General features: G+C 43.6%; 1 protein-coding gene and 1 long non-coding RNA gene across 4 annotated transcripts in view; one reads left to right on the top strand and one right to left on the bottom strand.

Moving 5' to 3' along the window:
- LOC146008508 (uncharacterized) overlaps positions 1-3,027 on the bottom strand; it is a 54,174-nt gene extending 51,147 nt beyond the window's left edge. Inside the window, exon 1 of the long non-coding RNA XR_014444524.1 lies at positions 2,609-3,027. This is a non-coding gene — a long non-coding RNA (uncharacterized LOC146008508). The remainder of the gene's footprint in view (positions 1-2,608) is intronic.
- Positions 1-14,396, top strand: part of SEPTIN9 (septin 9) — a 207,456-nt gene that overhangs the window by 152,000 nt on the left and 41,060 nt on the right. The gene's annotated exons all lie outside the window — the stretch shown is intronic.

The raw sequence follows: 14,396 nt of genomic DNA, 5'->3' as shown, positions 1-14,396 counted from the left end.
AAATTCACCAGGGGTGCCTGTTTTTTCAAACAATGTATGTACAGCACTGCTGTCTGTCACTCTGAATAAGAGAATAATCAGCTTTCCTGTCAGCTCCTTCTGGTTAAACTGGCATCAAATATTTTGGGCAAAGAATTTACTAGGATTTTGCGGAATGCAGTGAAACCTCATACTTGCACTCTCCTCCCACCTTCATCCACTCACCCATAGACATTACTCTCATTCCTAAAACACAGCTGGACATACTGTATATGTGGATAATAGACTTCCCTTTACTACCTCTAGTGGGGGCTGTTGTTATTCAAGTCCACCCTGTTCTGTTGTCAGACTGGTACCAGCCGCTGTATTACAATGAACAGTCTGTTCTGACCCTATTCACCCGACACTTCCAGGCTTTGATCTGTGCATCCAGCACAAACTAATATTTGTCCCTGGAAAAATTTTCTCATAGGACTTTTCTTTTTACATTTTGCACTCTTGCTACAATTCCTACCCACAATTGCTCTAATTTGCATAAAATAACATATTTTAAACAATTAAATAAAAGTGAAAAGTAGATATTTATCTAAATTATGCAAATAATGTTGAAATACATTTTTTTAGCTGTTCCTACAACTGTCCCTAGAAATTGCTAAAGCCATAGGTCCCCCATATACTTTGTATGTGACCCACCAGTGGCGTAAGTTCGTTCCAGGTGCCTGGAGGCAAGATATATATTGGTCGTCCCCCCCCCCACACACACACACACACAACCCTAAATAACCTTATATAAAATATATATGTCTGTTCAAAAATATATATAGATAGAGAACACATATATTTCAGACTGCAGCCACAGAACCAATATCGTTGGCTTTTAAATAACTGAATTAATCTTCCAGGGGGAGGAGAGGTGCCCCCTTGGGAGCAGGAGCCCGGCGGCAGATGTCTCCATTGCCTCCCAGAGTTCTGCCTCTGTGACCAACACTAGAGCACCTTTATTTCTATATTAATTAGCCCCTACAGCGTTCCGTGTGTAGGGGGTCATAGCGATGTGCGTCCCCACGCGTTACTATCGCCAAGTGATTAATGTCCACTATGCTAAATAAATCTATAATCGCCAGTGTCAGGGCCAGTGTTCTCAGGGAGAACACTGTCCCTGGCAGATCGCTCAGCACATACAGCGCTGTGTGCTGAGGGATCTAGCATCGCTCAGAGTGCTTAGCAGCAGGGGCGTAAGTAGATATTCGTACGCCTCATAGTAAAAGTTTCTAAGGCCCCCCTATTTAGCAACTGATGGTGATAAACATATCACTTAGAAAGTAAAGATGGGCCCCCTTCAGCTCTGGGCCCCATAGCAGCTGCACCCCTTGCACCTATGGTAGTTATCTCCCCATGTGTAGACCTTACTTTACAAATGATGGATAGTTGTTCATTTATTTTACCATTGTGGACTTTATAGAACTGTTTAATAAAGTAATATAGGTTGTTTTTTTTTTTTAAATGTGACATTAACACATGCCCTTTACATTTTATACACCTTCTTTTCTTGGTGATGAAGCTGAATGTACTTCTTTGTGTACTGTGGTTTCCTGCCATCATAAAATCTCTGATCATCTATTAATTTTCCATTCTGAACGTGGTGAATTGATAAGTGCAGTAAGAATATGTATATAATATGCAGTAAGAATATGTTTTGGTTAAGTTGCATTAATATCTAATTATAATATAACAGCACAGGGCTGCCGTTATAAATTTTGGGGCCCGGAAGTGACAATATCATCAGGGCCCCCTCCCTCCTCTCTCGCCCCCCTCCTTTCTTCACCCTCCCTGATGTGTTAAGCTCTCATGAGCAGGGCCCTCTCTCCTCATGTACTTTTCTTAGAATATATATATATATATATATATATATATAATTGTACAATACAAGATCGCACTCCATCCAACAAGAAGGCAACTCCCAGGGTGTCATCCAGAACTAAGTGACGAGTTCATGTATATAGAGAAAAAAGGATGCACTCTCCAGGTTTTATATAAATGCAGATAAAATCAGCTGTGTATTTGGAAAATCAAAAAGTAACAAAGCATATTGATGTACTCAACGTAATATTAGCGTTTCAGTCCGTATAGGACCTTCATCAGGAGTTTCACAACGTATGCATCAATCCAATGGTAAGGCACAGCGTGGACCACTGTAGGCACCTGCTGTGTGGTCCACGATTGATTGATGCATAGGTTGTGAAACTCCTGATAAAGGTCCTATACGGACTGAAACGCTAATATTACGTTGAGTACATCAATATGCTTTGTTACTTTTTGATCTTCCAAATACACAGTTGATTTTATCTGCATTTATATAAAACCTGGAGAGTGCGTCCTTTTCTCTCTCTCTCTCTCTATATATATATATATATAATCTGCCACCCATATAATTGCTTTAGTGTCCTGTCCCCTGATGTAACTATCCTTATTTACCATGTACTTGTCCTAAATTGTCTTGTACGGTCATTCGTTATTTGTTTTTTGCTCATTTATGTATCGTTAGGCGCTACGGATCCCTTGTGGCGCCATTTAAATAAACGATAATAATAAGTATAATAATGTGTTATAATATAATTATCTGATTTACCACGGGCAGGCTGGTGTGGCAAAACACTGATCCAGATAATGGATCCCAGGCACTGGCAGGCTGCACCACTCCGCGTCTCATTCCCTCCCTTGTTGTGACAAAGGCGGTGACAGCTCCTCGTCCTTCGGGGTCCGGCTGGCACTGTCGCATTTCTGCGGGTTTCCTGTGGGGGCACCTGTCCAGCAGCGCACTCAGGCCACTCTGATGCTGTACAAAGAGCAGCTCTCCACTGTGAGGAAGGATGGCGGCTGCCGACTAGAGGTTATGGCCAGGCGGCTATGTACTGAAGAGGCAGGGGGGTGCTGCGAGGATAGAGTGGCCTGGGCTGTGCCCTACCCCCTCTGACAGAGTGGCTATTCCCGGGACAGTTGTCCCCATAGCACCGCCCTGTCAGCAGCCATGTAACAGCAACTTTTATGTTAAACTGTCACATGCAGGATTAGGGCAGTGCTGGAGAGACGGTTGGTTGGGTGAATATGAGGCCACATGCGCTGTCTGACCCAGATACAGTAGTTTATGCATGCTCAGTGTAACTAGTCATATTAGGTTTAGCTGCTAATAATTAAGCAGTTGCTTTTACACCGCACTGACCAATCAGAGCAAAATCATTGGTTTAATTAGAAGAACAGGCTTATGCCCCATACCATGAGACGAATGTGCCACAGGTGATGACCACTGTGAGTACGGAGACACCGGATACCCACCTTTGGGGTGAATGCCTAATGTCAGCCTCGAATCCTAGTGACGGTAGTCCATGAGCAATACTATACTGGAGCAGTAGATGACCAGCAAAGTCAATAGAGATGGTGCCTGTAGCAAGACACCAGGGGAAGTCAGGCTGCAGCAGAATGGACCACTGCAGTAATTGCCTTTAATAGAGCTGAGAGCTGCTACCTAATGGACAACATTGCACTGACTGACCTGCAGACCCAGCCTGCAGGAATATATGTGCTGAGCATTGCAATGATTGGATCCCCTGCCGTGACATCATGATTTGGGCAGAAGGATAGAATTACAGACTCCAACAAAATGGCCGCCCCTTTGCAGGAGACACAATGCGGCCAGCAGATGGAGAGACAGAGCAGTGACATCAGAGCCGGGACTCCCCGCCCAAGCCTGGAGGAGAGGCGAGCACCATCATGAAGGATTCTGCTGCATACCGCCCAGACCCAGGACGCCGGGACAACATGGAGCGGGAACAGCGCTGGGAGCGGAGGTGGCCTTGACAATGTCCTTTTACAGCAAATAGCTCCTCATGGCGCCACAGGTCCTAGGCATCTAGGCCACTAGAGTGAAATCCCGGATTAATGTGCTTGCTGTGCGAATAGATTTGTATGACTAGCAAATTAAGACACTCAACATGGATTGATTTTTCCACTGGTCACCACTCATCACAAGTGCTGCATATCCTTGGACTTACTCAGCGGCTGCAATGAATACAGGCATATCGGAGCTGAAGCCCCACGCCCTCCCCTAAAACGCGTTTTCCTAGGCACACCTTGCGTTCTTTTCTTGCACGCCTACGTTTTTCTTAGCACTCCCACTAAATGGCCGGTAAACACCCCCAGACGCCTACTTCCTGTCAATCAATGGATTGCGAAGTAGCAGGATTTTATTGCTGGCTAGCATTGGGCACACGCATTGCAGTCCAGACGCATGCGCAGTGTATCGATAATTCACACATAGCGATCAGGTCTGCATTAAGCCCATAGTTCCATTGTGATTCATCTGTGACTTGTTACACATTTAATTCTTGTTGTTTTTCTTCTTTATTTATATGGAGCCACAAGGGATCCTCAGTGCCCAATTACAGAGTTCATAAACAAATTAGCAAAACACTGACTTACAGTTGAATACAATAGAGGACATGTACAGGGTACATAACCATAGCTGCATCAGCAGATGACACTGAAATAAGTATCAATGTGGCAGAAAACCACAGGATTCTGTGCCATTAATGATGGATTTGAGTAAGAGAAGGAAAGAGGGCCCTGCTCTTTAGAGTTGCAGAATAGAGTTGCTAGAACACTGGTTTTTTTTTTCCAGTGTCTGTAATGAAAATAAGATGCAAAATGTAAAGATTACGCCAGACATACTCTCCTTTTGATCTTTTTTTCCTGTGGGAAGGGTGTATTTATGTTAATAAGAGAACAAAACGTAATAATAAAATTCATGCTGATGACTGGAATAATACAGTATGCCTTTACAGTATAAAGTTTACACTGTATGCACAACTCTATATGGCATATGTACCCAAATTTTGTGTTTACTCATTAATGGGCAACTCTGAGTGTGCTCCACTGTGTTTAAGGAAGTTAACCATTGTAGCAAAGTGACGAGTAGCTTGGATGCATGGAGTCTTTGGGTGAACTATAAGAATAAGAATGTGTGGTTGACAGCCGCCATCACACATGTAGTGCCTTCCATTTACCATCTCGAAGATATTTAGAGGAATTCTATTTTCAGCCAAACTGTGCAGCACCCACTGTACATTACAGTAGCGAGATCTTGCACAAGAGCATTTGCTACTCCATCAGTATTGAGCACTTTCATGCTGATTGTGCAAATTTTTAAACAGTGCAAGACACTACGACAATCCACACACTTCCCAAGCAATTCAATTCCCCATGTAGAGGGTAAACACTGACAAGCTTAGGTACTTATGTATTATCTGGGCTCCCATGTTAAATGCACCCCATTTTTTCATACCCCTACTATCCAACTACGCATGGAGTTGATTTTATATAGTGTGGCGAGCGCAGCGAGCCACCGTGCCCGAAGCGTGGCGAGCACAGCATGCCCCGCGAGGGGATGCGTTCTCATAAGAAAAACGGGAGCCCAGATATTACATAAGTACCCAAGCTTATTTTGACCATTCTTAGTGATACTGTTTTTAATTGTTAATGATAGTCATTAACTAGATCTTCTATTTTGACTATATCATCAATGGCTGCATGTTCAGAGCAGGGACAGGATGACGTCACTGAACATTAGCAATATCTTTTTGTGTGTATGCTCTATATCATTTGCCTGGGAGTTTAAGGGAAAGCACTATCCATTTCATTAACAGATTTCACAGTATTGACAATATAAAAGGCACCGTTAAGTAGTTTATATGACAGTGCTTTTTTTATGCCTGTGTGCAGGCTTCTGCTGTGGTGACAGACAGCAATCTGTATTGTATAAGCTAACGCCTGTAGTGAAATGAAAACACCGCTGTGGAAAGCGGTAAGGGTTCTTGCTGCAGGGTAGGGTTAGGGGACCCTTGTTCTGGGAACCAAAAAACTGCTTCACATAAAGCCACATCTGGCGTCCATCTGCTTGTTGTAATACAGAACAGCCTCCTGAGATCTCTGCAAGGGAGCAATGACCAGTATCATGTAACACTCAGCCTTGCAATGGGACCCCCTTTGGGACAGGAAGATCAAATGTTAGGGAAAATCACAGCCACCAATCCTAGATATTTCACTTTCATAAGCATCCGTGTACTGATGTCATATACAGAATACATATGCAGCATCAATAGATAGATAGATAGATAGATAGATAGATAGATAATATATAAATATATATATATATATATATATATATAGAGAGAGAGAGAGGTATATCTATATATCTATAGAGATATTTATATAGATATATCTATATAAACAGATATATCTATATATAAAATCTACATTATATATATATAGAGAGAGAGAGAGAGAGAGAGAGATGTATATAGATATATCAAATCTACTTACACACACACATAGGGGTAATTCTGGTTCCTACACTCACATGCAAATTTGCACTGGAGCACAATGTTTTTCATCTGCGCAGGCACATGAGCATTTCTGTGCATGTGCATGCGCCGAGTGTAAGCGGCCACAGCGAACAGAGTGTTCACTAGTGTGGGGAGGCGGCTTGAAGTCATGCCCATGGAAACGCCCTGCTTTTGTGGGTATTCCCATGCTAATATGGCCGTGACACGGCACACGCAACCCTAAGAGTGTCTTCGTTTTGCGTGTGCACTCCACATCATGGTCGCCAACCATCGAATGATGTGGGTGTCACCCCGTAGACTGCGAATGGATGTTTATGCAAGCATTTATGCGGCAATGCGAATGGCGGGCTTTTAATCACACACATTGGTGCTAAATTCGCATCGCGTATGAACCAGAATATATTGTATACCTTTTTTATTCGTTTTTTGGCAACCTCACATGCACAAACAGAGTTTTGCTAATAATTGTCAGCAGATTAAAAGACTGAAACATACAATCAGCACATGTGGGAACAAACTGTTCTGCTGGAGTTAACATTGCTCTACCACCGCTCTGCTGAAGTGCTTGTCATAATGAGTACAGTACTGTGCAAAGGATTTGGACAGTTGTGGAAAAAATGTTGCATAGTAAAAATGCAGATTTGAAGAAAGATGTTGGGAACAAGCCCCTGGGTAATCACACCAAATATTGATTTGATTTATATTTCTCTTCTGTTCATTCACTTTGCGTTTTTTTTTTTTTCATTAATAAAAATAAACTATTAATAATTCCGTTCTTGAAAACATTTTTTCCACACCTGCCTATAACATTTGCACAGTATTGGACTAGATCACACCTGTCTATTAAGAAGTCATTGGTCAAACATCAAAAAGATGGTAAACTGAAGACCAAAGCAAATGTAATTAAAAATAACAAATTCATTGCAAAAACTATAAACATGTATTTTGATATTCCTGTATTCCTCAATGATGACGAAATAAAAGCTGCACCACATTAATAAAGATATGTACACATTGAGAAGTCAGCTCTGTCTGATAAACTTGACCATTCACTTGAGTGGCCAAGAGCACAAAGCATCCACAGCACAAAGCATTATGGACATCTTCTTATATGTATGTTTAAAAACGGGCAGCACATAATAAAATAGGGGGCAAATACCCGAGCAAAACCCCTTGCCACAGGAAAAAAAAAACAATTGAATGGCACCCTAAGTAAATAAAGGGATGTGGAAAATCTGAGATAGGGCGTATTCGTATCAAACTTTTCATACAGATTACTAGGTCTCCTGTCCCATAGACTCTATTGTAGTTTTCTGTTCTGCAAGAGGTCAGCCATTCATTGATCAGATTGCAGCCGTGCATCCATGATCCAAATGCAGCTGCAGCATGTGTAACATTCATCAGCTGAAATTGTGACCTACAGGAAAGATTGTCAGCAGGCTTAGCTAATGAGATCAGATACTGTATGTCACCTACCGCAAAATGACTACACTACATTTAGGGTTACCACCTAGTCCCTTTAATTCCGGACACATATTAATTATACAGGTTCTGTGGCTTGCTGACTTCAAGACTCCACTTCACCTGATTTTAAACTGTCACAGAACCTGTGTAATTAACATGTGTCCGGAATTAAAGGGACTAGGTGGTAACCCTATTTTAAACTGCCACAGAACCTGTGTAATTAATATGTGTCCCGGATTAAAGGGATGAGTTGGTCACCCTATATTTATATCACAAATGTACCATGGGTATATTCATTAGCCATGATTGCAATGTAGTTAGGGTTTAAAATCAGGTGAAGTGGAGTCCGGAAGTCAGCCAGCCACAGAACCTGTGTAATTAATATGTGTCCGGAATTAAAGGGACTAGGTGGTAACCCTAGTTTAAAACCAGGTGAAATGGAGTCTTGAGGTGTGGCAGTTTAAAACCAGGTGAAAGCCAGCCACAAAACCTGTGTAATTAATACATACCTCCCAACATGACCCTCTCCAGGAGGGACACAATGCTCTGTTTCTGGACATCCCTCATAATGTATCATTGCCATCGCCTATGTTGAACAGGTTAAATGATAAGAAAGGTGCTTCAACACAGGTGATGGTAATCATAAATTAAGAGGAAAGTCCAGAAGCAGAGCAATGTGTCCCTCCTAGAGAGGGTCATGTTGAGAGATATGTTAATATGTGTCCCCGGATTAAAGGGATGAGTTGGTCACCCTATATAAATAGGAACATGACACCAAAATAAAACCCACAAAGCACACAGAACGTAAAAAGTACTGAGCACTAGAGCATATAGCAGGCATTCCCAACCACGGTCCTCAAGGCACACCAACAGTGCAGGTTTTGTAGATATCCAGGCTTGGGCACAGGTGACTTAATTAGTATCTGAGAGATCCTGATTAAACCATCTGTGCTGAAGCTTGGATATCACTAAAACCTGCACTGTTGGTGTGCCTTGAGGACCGTGGTTGGGAATGCCTGGCATATAGCATACATATGAACCAATCTGGCCCTTCAAATTATCAGTTGACCACAGTTTTTCTGTTGAGTTAATGCTTTTGAGCTTTGTACTGATGGCATTATGTTAGTGAAAATAACATTCACACTTTTGGTACAAAGTATCTAGAATAAAGGGGAATAAGACATTTGCAAATAAAAAAAAGCATCCATTGAAAAGTGTAATTTATAATTCTATAACATGCTTTTTTACTGTACTTCAACCTAAGCACATTTGTGCTAATTTCAAAGATATGGGATCTAATTAACAGTTAAAAACAAATACAAATCGGTACTTGTGTACTAGCACGGCGCCCACGATAATTAGTCGCCCGATTTTTGATCGCATCGCATGCCATACACCCGATGGCATGCGATGCGATTTTGACCCATATACAATATTAAATTGTATAAGCACCCTAATGGGTGCTTACAATGTTAAATGCACCCCCATGCCACCCCCCAAGTATAAACGTGAACCCGAAGCGTGGCGAGCGCAGCGAGCCCGCGAGGGGCGGCGGTACGCGTCCTACGACCTTTTCATACCCCCACAATCCACGTCGGCGTGGAGTTTATATAGTGTGGCGAGCGCAGCAAGCTACCGAGCCCGAAGCGTGGCGAGCGCACACGTATACCTGTGAAATTCTGCGCGGCCGCTCGCCACACTTAGGGCTCGCCACACTATATAAAATCAACTCCACGCCGACGTGGATAGTGGGGGTATGAAAAGGTCGTAGGACGTGTACCGCCACACCTTGCGGGCTCGCTGCGCTCGCCACGCTTCGGGTTCACGTTTATACTTGGGGGTTGGGGAGGGAGTGCATTTAACATTGTAAGCACCCATTATGGTGCTTATACAAGTTATAATCGCATCCCATCGCATTGTATGGCATTGTATGTCATATACAATGCCATACAATTTTATGGAACATCGCGCGATATCGCATCGCATACCATCGTATGCGATATTGTCTTCGATGCGATGAGCGCAGTGATAGTACACAAGTACCTACAAAACTTATGCTGTCCAGTTTTGGACTTGAATGAAAAGAATGCAGCAACAAACACACTAGGTGCTGCCTGTTTAACCAGTCTTTCAGCTACAGTATTATACCAAACAATTGTGCTATGTGGGATATTAATATTATCACACCTCCCAACTGTCCTGCTTTTCAAGGGAACGTCCCATTTTCCCATTTCCGGGGCCATCAGTGTCCCGAGGTGGGGGGGAGTTGGGAGTCGCCCCCCCCCCCCCCTCCCCGTCACCCATGAATAGACGCTGTCTTTTCCTACAATCAGATAGATGACTGCCCAGTCATCTATCCTTTACAGCCTACATGACAGAAAAGCAAAAAGAACTGGCCCAATTTCAGATACAGGGGGTGGTATTAGGATTCTGACCCATGGGATGTCGTGGTCAGATAAACGACAGCAGAATCCTGACACCTGCTAGGTAAGCATTCCCCCATCCCTCACTACCTGCAGCCTAAAACCAACCGTCCCACTCCTGCAGCCTAACACAACCCCCCCCCACCACCACCACCACCACCACCACCCCACAAACACATACACACCCTTAGGGGTTTATTTACTAAGATGGTATGTTGCTATGGGCAAACAATCTGATTCTATTGTCTTCTAGAAGGTGCTAAATAAATAAGTATAAATAAGTAGATTCTGATTGGTTGCTATGGGCCATCTTCAATAGAACTCACATCTTAGTAAACAAACCCCTTACTATTCAAGTGGGCATAGTTAGTTAGATTATATAATAGTGTCGAGGCACTGTGCTGGAAGCATGGCAGCGTAGCGAGCCATGCACGGGGACTTGGTACATTCATATCAACATAGATACCCAAAAATACATGAAAAACTTGTTGACCTTTTGAATGCTGACCTTAAGCTTGTGCCAACCTTCTGTCACGGTCGACCTAGGGTATTCAACCATTCTTAGGTGTCGACCTAGTCACTGTCAACCCATTATGCCAGAACCAACCAGCCCTGGCATACTTACTTTCGGAAAGCAGACAGTTGAGATTTCAGCGTTGGCATCAATAAGCAATGTTAAGTTCTGGTTCCCATCTTCTCAGCAGTGTCGGGATTTCGGAGTTGGTGTCCTGACTGCCGAATGCATTCCATTTACAGATTTAGTTGGAAGATGACTACAGACTTATCCACTTCAATGACACCAAAAACAATATATGTGTCTGTCCCTGATTCTTGTCCAATCTAGGGATTTACATGTGCAACAAACTAAGTATTAATCCTGGTACTCAGAGCTCACACTCGGCCGAAGGATCAACCTAAGCGTGACTGAACATTTCCATGAGAGATTGTTCTTACTTACACGGAAATCCCACTACTGTCTGTCCTCGCTCACTATGACATCATTTTTGCTTATGATTTTTATGCATCCCAATAGATTAAAAGTCACTAAAATATTCAGCCCACCCCAGTTAAAACATAACAGAGCACTGCTTTTAAGATTCTTACCCCAAACACAATACAGCTTGACATTATAAAAAAATGTAGTAATCAAATACTATGAGTACTGGATAAGTTCGTTTTTGTCTTATTTGCTTCATTTATAAAGTATTAACGTATATATTAAAATAACAAAGACAAAGCAAATGCAAAAAAGTACACCAATGCAGGAGAAGAGGAGAACAATACTGTATCTCATTGTCACAATACCATAATAAAGACTGCTGCTGATTCACTGCCACAACAAGAACACAGCATTGTATAGGGAGGTGTAAACAAGTGTTATATAGGCATAGTGGAGAACACTTCTTCAATTGTCTGATGAAGGAACCCATCTCCGAAACATGTACCAGGACACGGAGAGGGTTAGCCGTATATATGCCTTCAATCCTTGTTGGTTCTCATATTTCCATTACTATGGAAGTGCTAATAAATTACAATTCAGTCCAAGGGCCTGATTCAGTCCTGTTTGCAGCCTAGAGAACAGGTAAACGATGGCAGTCAACTAGAAGAAAGAAGGCCTCCCCATCTTAGAATGTGAAGGAATTGTGTACACTAACACATCCCTTGGCATGTGGGTGCGGGAAACGGTCATTGGGTCACCAGCCTGTTGGTCGACAGTCAAGATGGTCACTCACCATCGAATGATTTTTCTACCGTTCTCTAAGTCAGTCTAGATTGGCTTTTATTATGCTTGCAGATTGCCGAATACAGGCGGGCGGTGACATCATGTGACATCAGCTGCACGCCCCAAGCAGACATTGCGACGCCTGTGTCTACAGGGGAACGTCCCAGAATTTTCATGGGGACGCCCATAAAATGCTGGGTGCTCCCCTGCTGCCACCCACTGCCTGCCCCCTTCCCTCTCCTCTTCAAGCGAACAGCCCAGTGAGTGTGAAACCTGCCAAAGCCATTCGCTCCCATATCTGCAAATGTGCATGCACAAACTCCGAACATAGGGGACGGGGACAAATTTGGACCCTAATGGGCCAAATTTTGAGCCTTGTTTTTATTTTTTAGCTTATATCACATTCCAGCACTATCTTTTTGGAAATATTACTAATATTTGTATCTATGGATGCGTTTGCCTTTGGTGAGAAATAAAATAACCTTTACATCATGGAACTTTGATGAAATTGCATAATACCTTGTATAACACTCATATTACAATGGGTTGCCTATATTATACCCATTTCACACCGCCAACCCGGCAATTATCCGGCATTTTTGAGTACCGGGTCATTTTGCCGTGTGCAATCTGACCCCAATTCACATTACCCGCAAATTCCCGGGTTGAAAAGCTTTAACCTGGTAATTTGCTTCTGGTACTGCTTTCACATCGCAAAATGCAGGGTCACACCGGGACTTTGAAACAGCATTTTGGGGTGTTCACATCTCCTAAGCGAACCGACATTATTGCCAGTTCACTGATGTCATCTGGGGCCGCGGTGGAGTCGGCACGTCATCAGGGGGGTGGGGGGGCGGGGGAGAAGGCAGCGCTTAGAGCTGTCGCTGTTCCAAGAGCTGCCTCCTCTATAGTGTGAACGGGAAATGGGTCGCACGACCCGTTTAACCCCTTCACACTTCACAGCAACGGACCGGTAAGAACTCTGCTCTTTTTACCGGTTCTTATTGGCATGTTACTACCCGTTTTAAGGGACCCGGTAACCCCTTTCACATTGCACTAATTACTGGGTTGAGCCAGCAAGAAACCGGCTTGTATCCGGTAATTAGTTGCGATGTGAAAGGGGTATTAGTGGGATGCAAGATATTTATTTAACCTGCCCACATTTGTAACAATATGATCATTTAATTTGAAACATTTAAATGAACATTAGTGGTATACTGCTTTCACACTGCAAAACCTGCTTTGACCCGGTTTTTTAAACGTTTCTTTAACCGGGTCAGAGCAAGTTTTACCCCTTTTACACTGCATGTTGTAAACGGTATATTACTGGTTAATTATCGTTTTTGTACCTTTCACATTGAACCCGTTGTGAAAGGTACAAAAACGATAATTCACCAGTATACCACCCATTCCCTGGTACTAGGCAGTGCATCCCCCCTCCCATGGTAGTAAGCAGCGCAACCCCGTCCTCGCTCCTGGTAGTAAGCAGCGCATCCCCCGCCCCCTCCCCTGGTACTTGGCTGGCAGCGTGCAGGGGTCCGATAGGTGAATGGGCAGTGTGCGGCGGGGTCCATTAGGCGAATGGGAAGTTGGCGGTGGGGTCCCTGCGGCGGATGGGAACTAGTAGCGGGGGATGCGCGGCTTACTACCAGGGGAGGGGGGCAGGGGGTGCACTACTTACTACCAGGGGAGGGGGGATGGGAGATGCGCTGCTTACTACCAGGGGATGGGGGGGCGGGGGGATGCGCTGCTTACTACCAGGGATGGGGGGGGGGGGGCAGGGGATGTGCTGCTTACTATCAGGGGAGGGGGGTGGGGATGTGCTGCTTGGTACCAGGGGACAGGGGGGGGAGCGCTGGCAAGGGGGGGACACCAGTGTGGGATCCAATATACCGGTTCAGACCCGTTCACACTGCACAAACAATGGGTTTGAACCGTGTAGGATCCTTCTTTTTACCCTTTTTGAATTACCGTTTTCTTGAACCGGTAATTTAATACTGGTGCTTTCAAACTGCAGCTCTAACCATTTTAAAAGGCTAAAAAATTGGCAATATACCATTTTAGAGCTGCAGTGTGAAAGGGGTATTAGTGATACACTATCAAAAGTGGATTGAAAACTTATAACCAGATTGGATTTGGTGGATTGTTTGTATACAAAAGTATATTATTTTTGTTTCACATGATTGAACCAGCTATATGTACTAAATGTAACTCGCAAGACAGTGATAACATTAACCACTGTCCCTGCATCCCTGGGGTATTGGATAAGTCTCTCACATTTGTACTTGACTCTGAAAACTGAATATCACCTCCCAGAATCGCATTTTAATATGTGAACCTATTGTGGGGATGTATCTCCCTGCACAAGCAGGGACAGGGCTCCAAAAGGAGCCCGTCCCTGCGATGCGC

Source organism: Crinia signifera, chromosome 6, assembly GCF_055691185.1.
Source record: "Crinia signifera chromosome 6, ASM5569118v1, whole genome shotgun sequence".
Classification (NCBI taxonomy): Eukaryota; Metazoa; Chordata; class Amphibia; order Anura; family Myobatrachidae; genus Crinia; species Crinia signifera.
Note: the sequence above shows the minus strand (reverse complement) of the source record. Positions and strands in the feature narration are given on the sequence as shown.